Below are 15,972 nucleotides of genomic sequence, written 5' to 3' on the forward strand. Positions count from 1 at the left end.
AAATCGTATATAATTCAAGTGACTGACTGTGCAATTATTACAAAAAAATAAATACAAGTTTTTACAAGTAAACGACAAATTTAAATTGATATTTATTATATAATATTATAATCACTTGTTAAGCCCTGGAAAACAAATAACTACTTAGAATCAAGATATACAATTATGCAATTTTATATATTTTATATAATTTTTTTTTTGAAGGTAAATGAATTTTGAAAACAAATGAGTAGGTTCAGTAAGACCCCTCTTTGGCCCCAAAGTATAGCAGTTTTACAAAATTGTGAAAATGTAATCTTTTAGCTATTTACTGGAAAGTAGAATGCTTCTGCTACATAAATATGGGCTGTTTTTGACAAATACAATGCTTATATATCGGGTACTAGCATCATTAAGTCATGCTAAATTACTGAAATCTTCACAATTTGAGCATGTTAGTTAAATTTTAGACGGTTTCCGTCTTAAATGAAAGTGGCCGCATTCGTGTTCATTCATATTATTGAAATGTAAGTTGTATTTGATGATAATACATAACATATATAAAGGTTGAGGATGAACACGGATGCGGCCACTTTCATTTTTGACAAAAAACATCTGAAAAGTGACGTTTTTTGGCATTTTTGATAGATTTTTCATATTTAAGCTTGAATCGGAGCGTTTTTAATGACTAAATCAGTTAAAATCTTTCCCTTAAACTAATTGAATCAATTGAAATAGACATTTAAGTGTTTAAAAAGTGTCCAAAAATCTTTCGTTAGATAAACCTGAAATTTAAGGCCAAAATCGGCCCTTACCGGACCTACTCCTTTATCGTGCTTGTCATAGTGAACTTCTTTAAACGACGACAGATACAAGGTTGACACACTGGTCATTAATATGGGAATGTCGTCGGTAAATTAGTGGGTACCAACAAGTGACGTTAGAACTTGGACGCAATACCCTTGAATATTGTCACATTTTATTATCGATGCATTCCCTTACCAGACTCAAGCTGGCAGCCACTTTTATCGGCCAATCAAGATAGCAGCCACTTTTTTCCAGCAGCCAATTTTGACGATATGTCTAAAAACCAAAAAACTGCGTGAGGCTCAAACGTTCCAAAAATCGCTAAATCTTGGTTAAATGCAATCTAACAGCGGAAATCGACAATTTCACGGTTTCTGCTAATTTCTAAAGCATTTCATTCCGTTTTAAACTTTGCCGTTGGTATATGCCGAAAAGTACCGAATGTATGCATATGGTTAAAACGGAAAATTACGTTAAGGGGCACCTTTGAACCTCTGTGGTGGCCAGACGGGCTCGGATCCCACAAAAATATTTAAGTGGGGAATAGCTTGGGTCAATACCTTTAAAATGAGCTAGGTCCGGTTCGGAACTTTGCCGTTGGTATATGCCGAAAAGTACCGAATGTATGCATATGGTTAAAACGGAAAATTACGTTAAGGGGCACCTTTGAACCTCTGTGGTGGCCAGACGGGCCCGGATCCCAGAAAAATATTTAAGTGGGGAATAGCTTGGGTCAATACCTTTAAAATGAGCTAGGTCTTGTTCGGAACTTTGCCGTTGGTATATGCCGAAAAGTACCGAATGTATGCATATGGTTAAAACGGAAAATTACGTTAAGGGGCACCTTTGAACCTCTGTGGTGGCCAGACGGGCCCGGATCCAAGAAAAATATTTAACTTGGGAATAGCTTGGGTCAATACCTTTAAAATGAGCTAGGTCCGGTTCGGAACTTTGCCGTTGGTATATGCCGAAAAGTACCGAATGTATGCATATGGTTAAAACGGAAAATTACGTTAAGGGGCACCTTTGAGCCTCTATGGTGGCCAGACGGGCCCGGATCCCAGAAAATATTTAAGTGGGGAATAGCTTGGGTCAATACCTTTAAAATGAGCTAGGTCCGGTTCGGAACTTTGCCGTTGGTATATGCCGAAAAGTACCGAATGTATGCATATGGTTAAAACGGAAAATTACGTTAAGGGGCACCTTTGAACCTCTGTGGTGGCCAGACGGGCCCGGATCCCAGAAAAATATTTAAGTGGGGAATAGCTTGGGTCAATACCTTTAAAATGAGCTAGGTCTTGTTCGGAACTTTGCCGTTGGTATATGCCGAAAAGTACCGAATGTATTCATATGGTTAAAACGGAAAATTACGTTAAGGGGCACATTTGAACCTCTGTGGTGGCCAGACGGGCCCGGATCCCAGAAAAATATTTAAGTGGGGAATAGCTTGGGTCAATACCTTTAAAATGAGCTAGGTCCGGTTCGGAACTTTGCCGTTGGTATATCCCGAAAAGTACCGAATGGATGCATATGGTTAAAACGAAAAAATACGTTAAGGGGCACCTTTGAACCTCTGTGGTGGCCAGACGGGCCCGGATCCCACAAAAATATTTAAGTGGGGAATAGCTTGGGTCAATACCTTTAAAATGAGCTAGGTCCGGTTCGGAACTTTGCCGTTGGTATAAGCCGAAAAGTACCGAATGTATGCATATGGTTAAAACGGAAAATTACGTTAAGGGGCACCTTTGAACCTCTGTGGTGGCCAGACGGGCACGGATCCCAGAAAAATATTTAAGTGGGGAAAAGCTTGGGTCAATACCTTTAAAATGAGCTAGGTCCGGTTCGGAACTTTGCCGTTGGTATATGCCGAAAAGTACCGAATGTATGCATATGGTTAAAACGGAAAATTACGTTAAGGGGCACCTTTGAACCTCTGTGGTGGCCAGACGGGCCCGGATCCCAGAAAAATATTTAAGTGGGGAATAGCTTGGGTCAATACCTTTAAAATGAGCTAGGTCTTGTTCGGAACTTTGCCGTTGGTATATGCCGAAAAGTACCGAATGTATGCATATGGTTAAAACGGAAAATTACGTTAAGGGGCACCTTTGAACCTCTGTGGTGGCCAGACGGGCTCGGATCCCACAAAAATATTTAAGTGGGGAATAGCTTGGGTCAATACCTTTAAAATGAGCTAGGTCCGGTTCGGAACTTTGCCGTTGGTATATGCCGAAAAGTACTGAATGTATGCATATGGTTAAAACGGAAAATTACGTTAAGGGGCACCTTTGAACCTATGTGGTGGCCAGACGGGCCCGGATCCCAGAAAATATTTAAGTGGGGAATAGCTTGGGTCAATACCTTTAAAATGAGCTAGGTCCGGTTCGGAACTTTGCCGTTGGTATATGCCGAAAAGTACCGAATGTATGCATATGGTTAAAACGGAAAATTACGTTAAGGGGCACCTTTGAACCTCTGTGGTGGCCAGACGGGCCCGGATCCCAGAAAAATATTTAAGTTGGGAATAGCTTGGGTCAATACCTTTAAAATGAGCTAGGTCTTGTTCGGAACTTTGCCGTTGGTATATGCCGAAAAGTACCGAATGTATGCATATGGTTAAAACGGAAAATTACGTTAAGGGGCACATTTGAACCTCTGTGGTGGCCAGACGGGCCCGGATCCCAGAAAAATATTTAAGTGGGGAATAGCTTGGGTCAATACCTTTAAAATGAGCTAGGTCCGGTTCGGAACTTTGCCGTTGGTATATGCCGAAAAGTACCGAATGTATGCATATGGTTAAAACGAAAAATTACGTTAAGGGGCACCTTTGAACCTCTGTGGTGGCCAGACGGGCCCGGATCCCACAAAAATATTTAAGTGGGGAATAGCTTGGGTCAATACCTTTAAAATGAGCTAGGTCCGGTTCGGAACTTTGCCGTTGGTATAAGCCGAAAAGTACCGAATGTATGCATATGGTTAAAACGGAAAATTACGTTAAGGGGCACCTTTGAACCTCTGTGGTGGCCAGACGGGCACGGATCCCAGAAAAATATTTAAGTGGGGAAAAGCTTGGGTCAATACCTTTAAAATGAGCTAGGTCCGGTTCGGAACTTTGCCGTTGGTATATGCCGAAAAGTACCGAATGTATGCATATGGTTAAAACGGAAAATTACGTTAAGGGGCACCTTTGAACCTCTGTGGTGGCCAGACGGGCCCGGATCCCAGAAAAATATTTAAGTGGGGAATAGCTTGGGTCAATACCTTTAAAATGAGCTAGGTCTTGTTCGGAACTTTGCCGTTGGTATATGCCGAAAAGTACCGAATGTATGCATATGGTTAAAACGGAAAATTACGTTAAGGGGCACCTTTGAACCTCTGTGGTGGCCAGACGGGCCCGGATCCCAGAAAAATATTTAAGTGGGGAATAGCTTGGGTCAATACCTTTAAAATGAGCTAGGTCTTGTTCGGAACTTTGCCGTTGGTATATGCCGAAAAGTACCGAATGTATGCATATGGTTAAAACGGAAAATTACGTTAAGGGGCACCTTTGAACCTCTGTGGTAGCCAGACGGGCCCGGATCCCAGAAAAATATTTAAGTGGGGAATAGCTTGGGTCAATACCTTTAAAATGAGCTAGGTCCGGTTCGGAACTTTGCCGTTGGTATATGCCGAAAAGTACTGAATGTATGCATATGGTTAAAACGGAAAATTACGTTAAGGGGCACCTTTGAACCTATGTGGTGGCCAGACGGGCCCGGATCCCAGAAAAATATTTAAGTGGGGAATAGCTTGGGTCAATACCTTTAAAATGAGCTAGGTCCGGTTCGGAACTTTGCCGTTGGTATATGCCGAAAAGTACCGAATGTATGCATATGGTTAAAACGGAAAATTACGTTAAGGGGCACCTTTGAACCTCTGTGGTGGCCAGACGGGCCCGGATCCCAGAAAAATATTTAAGTGGGGAATAGCTTGGGTCAATACCTTTAAAATGAGCTAGGTATGGTTCGGAACTTTGCCGTTGGTATATGCCGAAAAGTACCGAATGTATGCATATGGTTAAAACGGAAAATTACGTTAAGGGGCACCTTTGAACCTCTGTGGTGGCCAGACGGGCCCGGATCCCACAAAAATATTTAAGTGGGGAATAGCTTGGGTCAATACCTTTAAAATGAGCTAGGTCCGGCTCGGAACTTTGCCGTTGGTATATGCCGAAAAGTACCGAATGTATGCATATGGTTAAAACGGAAAATTACGTTAAGGGGCACCTTTGAACCTCTGTGGTGGCCAGACGGGCACGGATCCCAGAAAAATATTTAAGTGGGGAATAGCTTGGGTCAATACCTTTAAAATGAGCTAGGTCCGGTTCGGAACTTTGCCGTTGGTATATGCCGAAAAGTACCGAATGTATGCATAAAGTTAAAACGGAAAATTACGTTAAGGGGCACCTTTGAACCTCTGTGGTGGCCAGACGGGCCCGGATCCCAGAAAAATATTTAAGTGGGGAATAGCTTGTGTCAATACCTTTAAAATGAGCTAGGTCTTGTTCGGAACTTTGCCGTTGGTATATGCCGAAAAGTACCGAATGTATGCATATGGTTAAAACGGAAAATTACGTTAAGGGGCACCTTTGAACCTCTGTGGTGGCCAGACGGGCCCGGATCCCAGAAAAATATTTAAGTGGGGAATAGCTTGGGTCAATACCTTTAAAATGAGCTAGGTCCGGTTCGGAACTTTGCCGTTGGTATATGCCGAAAAGTACCGAATGTATGCATATGGTTAAAACGGAAAATTACGTTAAGGGGCACTTTTGAACCTCTGTGGTGGCCAGACGGGCCCGGATCCCACAAAAATATTTAAGTGGGGAATAGCTCGGGTCAATACCTTTAAAATGAGCTAGGTCTTGTTCGGAACTTTGCCGTTGGTATATGCCGAAAAGTACCGAATGTATGCATATGGTTAAAACGGAAAATTACGTTAAGGGGCACCTTTGTACCTCTGTGGTGGCCAGACGCGCCCGGATCCCAGAAAAATATTTAAGTGGGGAATAGCTTAGGTCAATACCTTTAAAATGAGCTAGGTCCGGTTCGGAACTTTGCCGTTGGTATATGCCGAAAAGTACCGAATGTATGCATATGGTTAAAACGGAAAATTACGTTAAGGGGCACCTTTGAACCTCTGTGGTGGCCAGACGGGCCCGGATCCCAGAAAAATATTTAAGTGGGGAATAGCTTGGGTCAATACCTTTAAAATGAGCTAGGTCCGGTTCGGAACTTTGCCGTTGGTATATGCCGAAAAGTACCTAATGTATGCATATGGTTAAAACGGAAAATTACGTTAAGGGGCACATTTGAACCTCTGTGGTGGCCAGACGGGCCCGGATCCCAGAAAAATATTTAAGTGGGGAATAGCTTGGGTCAATACCTTTAAAATGAGCTAGGTCTTGTTCGGAACTTTGCCGTTGGTATATGCCGAAAAGTACCGAATGTATGCATATGGTTAAAACGGAAAATTACGTTAAGGGGCACCTTTGAACCTCTGTGGTGGCCAGACGGGCCCGGATTCTAGAAAAATATTTAAGTGGGGAATAGCTTGGATCAATACCTTTGAAATGAGCTAGGTCCGGTTCGGAACTTTGCCGTTGGTATATGCCGAAAAGTACCGAATGTATGCATATGGTTAAAACGGAAAATTACGTTAAGGGGCACCTTTGAACCTCTGTGGTGGCCAGACGGGCCCGGATCCCAGAAAAATATTTAAGTGGGGAATAGCTTGGGTCAATACCTTTAAAATGAGCTAGGTCCTGTTAGGAACTTTGCCGTTGGTATATGCCGAAAAGTACCGAATGTATGCATATGGTTAAAACGGAAAATTACGTTAAGGGGCACCTTTGAACCTCTGTGGTGGCCAGACGGGCCCGGATCCCAGAAGAATATTTAAGTGGGAAATAGCTTGGGTCAATACCTTTAAAATGAGCTAGGTCCGGTTCGGAACTTTGCCGTTGGTATATGCCGAAAAGTACCGAATGTATGCATATGGTTAAAACGGAAAATTACGTTAAGGGGCACCTTTGAACCTCTGTGGTGGCCAGACGGGCCCGGATCCCAGAAAAATATTTAAGTGGGGAATAGCTTGGGTCAATAACTTTAAAATGAGCTAGGTACGGTTCGGAACTTTGCCGTTGGTGTATGCCGAAAAGTACCGAATGTATGCATATGGTTAAAACGGAAAATTACGTTAAGGGGCACCTTTGAACCTCTGTGGTGGCCAGACGGGCCCGGATCCCAGAAAAATATTTAAGTGGGGAATAGCTTGTGTCAATACCTTTAAAATGAGCTAGGTCTTGTTCGGAACTTTGCCGTTGGTATATGCCGAAAAGTACCGAATGTATGCATATGGTTAAAACGGAAAATTACATTAAGGGGCACCTTTGAACCTCTGTGGTGGCCAGACGGGCCCGGATCCCAGAAAAATATTTAAGTGGGGAATAGCTTGGGTCAATACCTTTAAAATGAGCTAGGTCCGGTTCGGAACTTTGCCGTTGGTATATGCCGAAAAGTACTGAATGTATGCATATGGTTAAAACGGAAAATTACGTTAAGGGGCACCTTTGAACCTCTGTGGTGGCCAGACGGGCCCGGATCCCAGAAAAATATTTAAGTGGGGAATAGCTTGGGTCAATACCTTTAAAATGAGCTAGGTCCGATTCGGAACATTGCCGTTGGTATGTGCCGAAAAGTACCGAATGTATGCATATGGTTAAAACGGAAAATTACGTTAAGGGGCACTTTTGAACCTCTGTGGTGGCCAGACGGGCCCGGATCCCAGAAAAATATTTAAGTGGGGAATAGCTTGGGTCAATACCTTTAAAATGAGCTAGGTCTTGTTCGGAACTTTGCCGTTGGTATATGCCGAAAAGTACCGAATGTATGCATATGGTTAAAACGGAAAATTACGTTAAGGGGCACCTTTGAACCTCTGTGGTGGCCAGACGGGCCCGGATCCCAGAAAAATATTTAAGTGGGGAATAGCTTGGGTCAATACCTTTAAAATGAGCTAGGTCCGGTTCGGAACTTTGCCGTTGGTATATGCCGAAAAGTACCGAATGTATGCATATGGTTAAAACGGAAAATTACGTTAAGGGGCACTTTTGAACCTCTGTGGTGGCCAGACGGGCCCGGATCCCAGAAAAATATTTAAGTGGGGAATAGCTCGGGTCAATACCTTTAAAATGAGCTAGGTCTTGTTCGGAACTTTGCCGTTGGTATATGCCGAAAAGTACCGAATGTATGCATATGGTTAAAACGGAAAATTACGTTAAGGGGCACCTTTGTACCTCTGTGGTGGCCAGACGCGCCCGGATCCCAGAAAAATATTTAAGTGGGGAATAGCTTAGGTCAATACCTTTAAAATGAGCTAGGTCCGGTTCGGAACTTTGCCGTTGGTATATGCCGAAAAGTACCGAATGTATGCATATGGTTAAAACGGAAAATTACGTTAAGGGGCACCTTTGAACCTCTGTGGTGGCCAGACGGGCCCGGATCCCAGAAAAATATTTAAGTGGGGAATAGCTTGGGTCAATACCTTTAAAATGAGCTAGGTCCGGTTCGGAACTTTGCCGTTGGTATATGCCGAAAAGTACCTAATGTATGCATATGGTTAAAACGGAAAATTACGTTAAGGGGCACATTTGAACCTCTGTGGTGGCCAGACGGGCCCGGATCCCAGAAAAATATTTAAGTGGGGAATAGCTTGGGTCAATACCTTTAAAATGAGCTAGGTCTTGTTCGGAACTTTGCCGTTGGTATATGCCGAAAAGTACCGAATGTATGCATATGGTTAAAACGGAAAATTACGTTAAGGGGCACCTTTGAACCTCTGTGGTGGCCAGACGGGCCCGGATTCTAGAAAAATATTTAAGTGGGGAATAGCTTGGATCAATACCTTTGAAATGAGCTAGGTCCGGTTCGGAACTTTGCCGTTGGTATATGCCGAAAAGTACCGAATGTATGCATATGGTTAAAACGGAAAATTACGTTAAGGGGCACCTTTGAACCTCTGTGGTGGCCAGACGGGCCCGGATCCCAGAAAAATATTTAAGTGGGGAATAGCTTGGGTCAATAACTTTAAAATGAGCTAGGTACGGTTCGGAACTTTGCCGTTGGTGTATGCCGAAAAGTACCGAATGTATGCATATGGTTAAAACGGAAAATTACGTTAAGGGGCACCTTTGAACCTCTGTGGTGGCCAGACGGGCCCGGATCCCAGAAAAATATTTAAGTGGGGAATAGCTTGTGTCAATACCTTTAAAATGAGCTAGGTCTTGTTCGGAACTTTGCCGTTGGTATATGCCGAAAAGTACCGAATGTATGCATATGGTTAAAACGGAAAATTACATTAAGGGGCACCTTTGAACCTCTGTGGTGGCCAGACGGGCCCGGATCCCAGAAAAATATTTAAGTGGGGAATAGCTTGGGTCAATACCTTTAAAATGAGCTAGGTCCGGTTCGGAACTTTGCCGTTGGTATATGCCGAAAAGTACTGAATGTATGCATATGGTTAAAACGGAAAATTACGTTAAGGGGCACCTTTGAACCTCTGTGGTGGCCAGACGGGCCCGGATCCCAGAAAAATATTTAAGTGGGGAATAGCTTGGGTCAATACCTTTAAAATGAGCTAGGTCCGATTCGGAACATTGCCGTTGGTATGTGCCGAAAAGTACCGAATGTATGCATATGGTTAAAACGGAAAATTACGTTAAGGGGCACTTTTGAACCTCTGTGGTGGCCAGACGGGCCCGGATCCCAGAAAAATATTTAAGTGGGGAATAGCTTGGGTCAATACCTTTAAAATGAGCTAGGTCTTGTTCGGAACTTTGCCGTTGGTATATGCCGAAAAGTACCGAATGTATGCATATGGTTAAAACGGAAAATTACGTTAAGGGGCACCTTTGAACCTCTGTGGTGGCCAGACGGGCCCGGATCCCAGAAAAATATTTAACTTGGGAATAGCTTGGGTCAATACCTTTAAAATGAGCTAGGTCCGGTTCGGAACTTTGCCGTTGGTATATGCCGAAAAGTACCGAATGTATGCATATGGTTAAAACGGAAAATTACGTTAAGGGGCACCTTTGAACCTCTGTGGTGGCCAGACGGGCCCGGATCCCAGAAAATATTTAAGTGGGGAATAGCTTGGGTCAATACCTTTAAAATGAGCTAGGTCCGGTTCGGAACTTTGCCGTTGGTATATGCCGAAAAGTACCGAATGTATGCATATGGTTAAAACGGAAAATTACGTTAAGGGGCACCTTTGAACCTCTGTGGTGGCCAGACGGGCCCGGATCCCACAAAAATATTTAAGTGGGGAATAGCTTGGGTCAATACCTTTAAAATGAGCTAGGTCTTGTTCGGAACTTTGCCGTTGGTATATGCCGAAAAGTACCGAATGTATGCATATGGTTAAAACGGAAAATTACGTTAAGGGGCACCTTTGAACCTCTGTGGTGGCCAGACGGGCCCGGATCCCAGAAAAATATTTAAGTGGGGAATAGCTTGGGTCAATACCTTTAAAATGAGCTAGGTCCGGTTCGGAACTTTGCCGTTGGTATATGCCGAAAAGTACCGAATGTATGCATATGGTTAAAATGAAAAATTACGTTAAGGGGCACCTTTGAACCTCTGTGGTGGCCAGACGGGCCCGGATCCCAGAAAAATATTTAAGTGGGGAATAGCTTGGGTCAATACCTTTAAAATGAGCTAGGTCCGGTTCGGAACTTTGCCGTTGGTATATGCCGAAAAGTACCGAATGTATGCATATGGTTAAAACGGAAAATTACGTTAAGGGGCACCTTTGAACCTCTGTGGTCGCCAGACGGGCCCGGATCCCAGAAAAATATTTAAGTGGGGAAAAGCTTGGGTCAATACCTTTAAAATGAGCTAGGTCCGGTTCGGAACTTTGCCGTTGGTATATGCCGAAAAGTACCGAATGTATGCATATGGTTAAAACGGAAAATTACGTTAAGGGGCACCTTTGAACCTCTGTGGTGGCCAGACGGGCCCGGATCCCAGAAAAATATTTAAGTGGGGAATAGCTTGGGTCAATACCTTTAAAATGAGCTAGGTCTTGTTCGGAACTTTGCCGTTGGTATATGCCGAAAAGTACCGAATGTATGCATATGGTTAAAACGGAAAATTACGTTAAGGGGCACCTTTGAACCTCTGTGGTAGCCAGACGGGCCCGGATCCCAGAAAAATATTTAAGTGGGGAATAGCTTGGGTCAATACCTTTAAAATGAGCTAGGTCTTGTTCGGAACTTTGCCGTTGGTATATGCCGAAAAGTACCGAATGTATGCATATGGTTAAAACGGAAAATTACGTTAAGGGGCACCTTTGAACCTCTGTGGTGGCCAGACGGGCCCGGATCCCAGAAAAATATTTAAGTGGGGAATAGCTTGGGTCAATACCTTTAAAATGAGCTAGGTCCTGTTAGGAACTTTGCCGTTGGTATATGCCGAAAAGTACCGAATGTATGCATATGGTTAAAACGGAAAATTACGTTAAGGGACACCTATGAACCTCTGTGATGGCCAGACGGGCCCGGATCACAGAAAAAATATTTAAGTGGGGAATAGCTTGAATCAAGACCTTTGAAATGAGCGAGGTCCGGTTCGGAACTTTGCCGTAGGGATATGTCGAGGAGTACCGAATGTGTGGTTGATATGGAAAATACGTAAATGGGCAACTTTGAACCTCTGTTGTGGCCAGACGGGCCCGGATCCCAGAAAAATATTTAACTGGCAAATAGCTTGGATCAATACCATTGAAATGAGCTAGATCCGGTTCGGAACTTTGCCGTAGGGATATGTCGAGGACTACCGAATGTGTGGTTGGTATGGAAAATAGGTAAATTGGCAACTTTGACCTCTGTGGTGGCCAGACGGGCCCGGATCCCAGAAAAATATTTAAGTTGGGAATAGCTTGGGTCAATACCTTTAAAATGAGCTAGGTCCGGTTCGGAACTTTGCCGTTGGTATATGCCGAAAAGTATCGAATGTATGCATATGGTTAATGCGGAAAATTACGTTAAGGGGCACCTTTGAACCTCTGTGGTGGCCAGACGGGCCCGGATCCCAGAAAAATATTTAAGTGGCAAATAGCTTGGATCAATACCTTTAAAATGAGCTAGGTCCAGTTCGGAACTTTGCCGTAGGGATATGTCGAAGAGTACTGAATGTGTGGTTGGTATGGAAAATACGTAATTTGGCAACTTTGAACCTCTGTGGTGGCCAGACGGGCCCGGATCCCAGAAAAATATTTAAGTGGGGAATAGCTTGGATCAATACCTTTAAAATGAGCTAGGTCCGGTTCGGAACTTTGCCGTAGGGATATGTCGAGGAGTACCGAATGTGTGGTTGGTATGGAAAATACGTAAATTGGCAACTTTGAACCTCTGTGGTGGCCAGACGGGCCCGGATCCCAGAAAAATAATTAAGTGGGGAATAGCTTGGGTCAATACCTTTAAAATGAGCTAGGTCCGGTTCGGAACTTTGCCGTTGGTATATGCCGAAAAGTACCGAATGTATGCATATGGTTAAAACGGAAAATTACGTTAAGGGACACCTATGAACCTCTGTGATGGCTAGACGGGCCCGGATCACAGAAAAAATATTTAAGTGGCAAATAGCTTGAATCAAGACCTTTGAAATGAGCTAGGTCCGGTTCGGAACTTTGCCGTAGGGATATGTCGAGGAGTACCGAATGTGTGGTTGATATGGAAAATACGTAAATGGGCAACTTTGGACCTCTGTTGTGGCCAGACGGGCCCGGATCCCAAAAAAATATTTAACTGGCAAATAGCTTGGATCAATACCATTGAAATGAGCTAGATCCGGTTCGGAACTTTGCCGTAGGGATATGTCGAGGAGTACCGAATGTGTGGTTGGTATGGAAAATACGTAAATTGGCAACTTTGACCTCTGTGGTGGCCAGACGGGCCCGGATCCCAGAAAAATATTTAAGTGGGGAATAACTTGGGTCAATACCTTTAAAATGAGCTAGGTCTGGTTCGGAACTTTGCCGTTGGTTTATGCCTAAAAGTATCGAATGTATGCATATGGTTAATACGGAAAATTACGTTAAGGGGCACCTTTGAACCTCTGTGGTGGCCAGACGGGCCCGGATCCCAGAAAAATATTTAAGTGGCAAATAGCTTGAATCAATACCTTTGAAATGAGCTAGGTCCGGTTCGGAACTTTGCCGTAGGGATATGTCGAGGAGTACCGAATGTGTGGTTGATATGGAAAATTCGTAAATGGGCAACTCTGAACCTCTGTGGTGGCCAGACGGGCCCGGATCCCAGAAAAATATTTAAGTGGCAAATAGCTTGGATCAATACCTTTAAAATGAGCTAGGTCCAGTTCGGAACTTTGCCGTAGGGATATGTCGAAGAGTACCGAATGTGTGGTTGGTATGGAAAATACGTAAATTGGCAACTTTGAACCTCTGTGGTGGCCAGACGGGCCCGGATCCCAGAAAAATATTTAAGTGGGGAATAGCTTGGGTCAATACCTTTAAAATGAGCTAGGTCCGGTTTGGAACTTTGCCGTAGGGATATGTCGAGGAGTACCGAATGTGTGGTTGGTATGGAAAATACGTAAATTGGCAACTTTGAACCTCTGTTGTGGCCAGACGGACCCGGATCCCAGAAAAATATTTAAGTGGGGAATAGCTTTGGTCAATACCTTTAAAATGAGCTAGGTCCGGTTCGGAACTTTGCCGTTGGTATATGCCGAAAAGTATCGAATGTATGCATATGGTTAATACGGAAAATTACGTTAAGGGGCACCTTTGAACCTCTGTGGTGGCCAGACGGGCCCGGATCCCAGAAAAATATTTAAGTGGGAAATAGCTTGAATCAATACCTTTAAAATGAGCTAGGTCCGGTTCGGAACTTTGTCGTAGGGATATGTCGAGGAGTACCGAATGTGTGTTTGATTTGGAAATTACGTAAATGTGCAACTTTGAACCTCTGTGGTGGCCAGACGGGCCCGGATCCCAGAAAACTATTTAACTGGCAAATAGCTTGGATCAATACCTTTGAAATGAACTAGGTCCGGTTCGGAACTTTGCCGTAGTGATATGTCGAGGAGTACCGAATGTGTGTTTGATATGGAAAATACGTAAATGAGCAACTTTGAACCTCTGTGTAGGCCAGACGGGCCCGGATCCCAGAAAAATATTTAAGTGGGGAATAGCTTGGATCAGTACCTTTGAAATGAGCTAGGTCCGGTTCGGAACTTTGCCGTTGGTATATGCCGAAAAGTACCGAATGTATGCATATGGTTAATACGGAAAATTGCGTTAAGGGGCACGTTTGAACCTCTGTGGTGGCCAGACGGGCCCGGATCCCAGAAAAATATTTAAGTAAGGAATAGCCTAGGTCAATACCTTTGAAATGAGCTTGGAAAGGTTCGAAAATTACCGTAAAGATATTCTTAGGAATTCCGAATGTAAGATTGTTGAAGAATCTCAATAAATGCGTTGTGTTTTCTATATACGTTTAAATGTAGTGATAGGTAATGAATAAAGAATAACATCACTTACTATAGCGTTATAGTTACAACGTTACCATAGCATAATGTTTGTACCTTGCGTATTTTCTGAAGTATGTAACGAAAAATTGTAAGAAAATGTAAGTTCACAATATAGATAAAAGAAATTTAAATTTATGTCCATCTCAAATAAAATAATCTAGTTCCTTAACCTTAACTGATCACAACTAAAGTTTATCTCATAGTCCATTCATGGATCTTTCTTCTGCCGCCTACTGTAGCATCACTCAGCGGTAATTTTCTTGATGCGTTGTAAGTTCCTTTCTTGTATCTATTTGGGTTCTTGACTCTACCAGTTGAGGGTGTGTTCGTTCGTCTAGGTAGCAAGTTACTTTCTTTGAAATTTTCCTTAAGTGGGTTCATGTGCGATCTACTTTGTACGAGCCATTGTGATGTGTCTTCTGGTCTTATTTCGTCAACGGTCGTGCGTGAAGGTATATCATCTGAACGGTCATGTTTCCATAGCAACTTTGCCGTGGACTTTCCTTTTTCGCTGTGTTCTTGTTTTCAATGACGTTTACCAGAGCTATAGATGTTGTCGGATGGTGGATGTTTCTATTGATTAGTCCTGATAACACACATCCGAACTTTGACTGTACAACGATTGGTCATTTTCCTCTTATAACTCTGTCCTCGATAATTTACCAGTAGTAGTCGGTGCCTATGAGTAAGTCAATTTCGAAACGTTCTGTACTTAAGTTTAAAAGTGGAAAGTTCCTTGTAGTCTGTGAAATCTTGTTTTAAATCGGAACGGCAATCTCTGGAACAATGAGTGTGTCGATGTGGACTTTTTCTACTGTGTCGGTCTGTAACTGTATTGTTGCAGTGTCTAAGTTGCGAACCTTCTGGGATAAATTTCAAATCACAGACGGATGAATGCTTACTTTTTCTGTAGGATTTGTTTCTAATTTATCAGTTAATTTCTGAGTTATAAAATTGAAGAAGGCTGTGCTCCCTCGTCAAATAAGATGTTACTTTCTAGTTCTTGGTCGTTATTTACAACTGGTGCAGTTGTTGTTTTCGAGAGAATGTCGTGACTCTGATGTGATGGATACATTACTGTAGTCTCGTTTGGTGTTTCAGCTACGTTGATTGCTGACTATTGTATTGTAGGCTGCGGTGTCATACCTGGAATTACCTCTTTTCCTTTACATATGCTAGTATACATCGTTCAGTAGAGTGGCATGCGGCTACTTAGTGTGACCCTTTACAGTTAAAGCATAACTGTTTCTGTTTTACAATTTGATTTCTTATGTTTACGTCTGTTACTTCAGGGCACTCCGCCGGATAGTGCTCAGTTAAAAAAAATATACATGTATGTGTATTTACCATCTTACGTGTGTCTTTGAATTCGCTCTTGTATGAATGTGATTGCGTACCCATAAAAAAGTGCAGTGGCGTACAATATGTCTAAATTCATGACTCCTTCGCCAGCTTTAAGTATTTCAATCTCTTTAGTTATTGCTATTCGTAGATTTTTCAATATCAAGTTATATCTCCCGCGTTTTCTTGCAATAGATTTTCTCATGTCAATCGGTAACTTGTCCAAAACTAAAGCGAACCATACATCTCAGGTGTTTGA

The 15,972-nt window shown here is 42.9% G+C and overlaps 1 protein-coding gene across 1 annotated transcript in view; it reads left to right on the forward strand.

Annotated features, from left to right (window-relative positions):
* The window catches only part of LOC139528375 (carbonic anhydrase 1-like), a 115,745-nt gene that overhangs the window by 38,764 nt on the left and 61,009 nt on the right, over nt 1-15,972 (forward strand). The gene's annotated exons all lie outside the window — the stretch shown is intronic.

Source organism: Mytilus edulis, chromosome 6, assembly GCF_963676685.1.
Source record: "Mytilus edulis chromosome 6, xbMytEdul2.2, whole genome shotgun sequence".
NCBI lineage: Eukaryota > Metazoa > Mollusca > Bivalvia > Mytilida > Mytilidae > Mytilus > Mytilus edulis.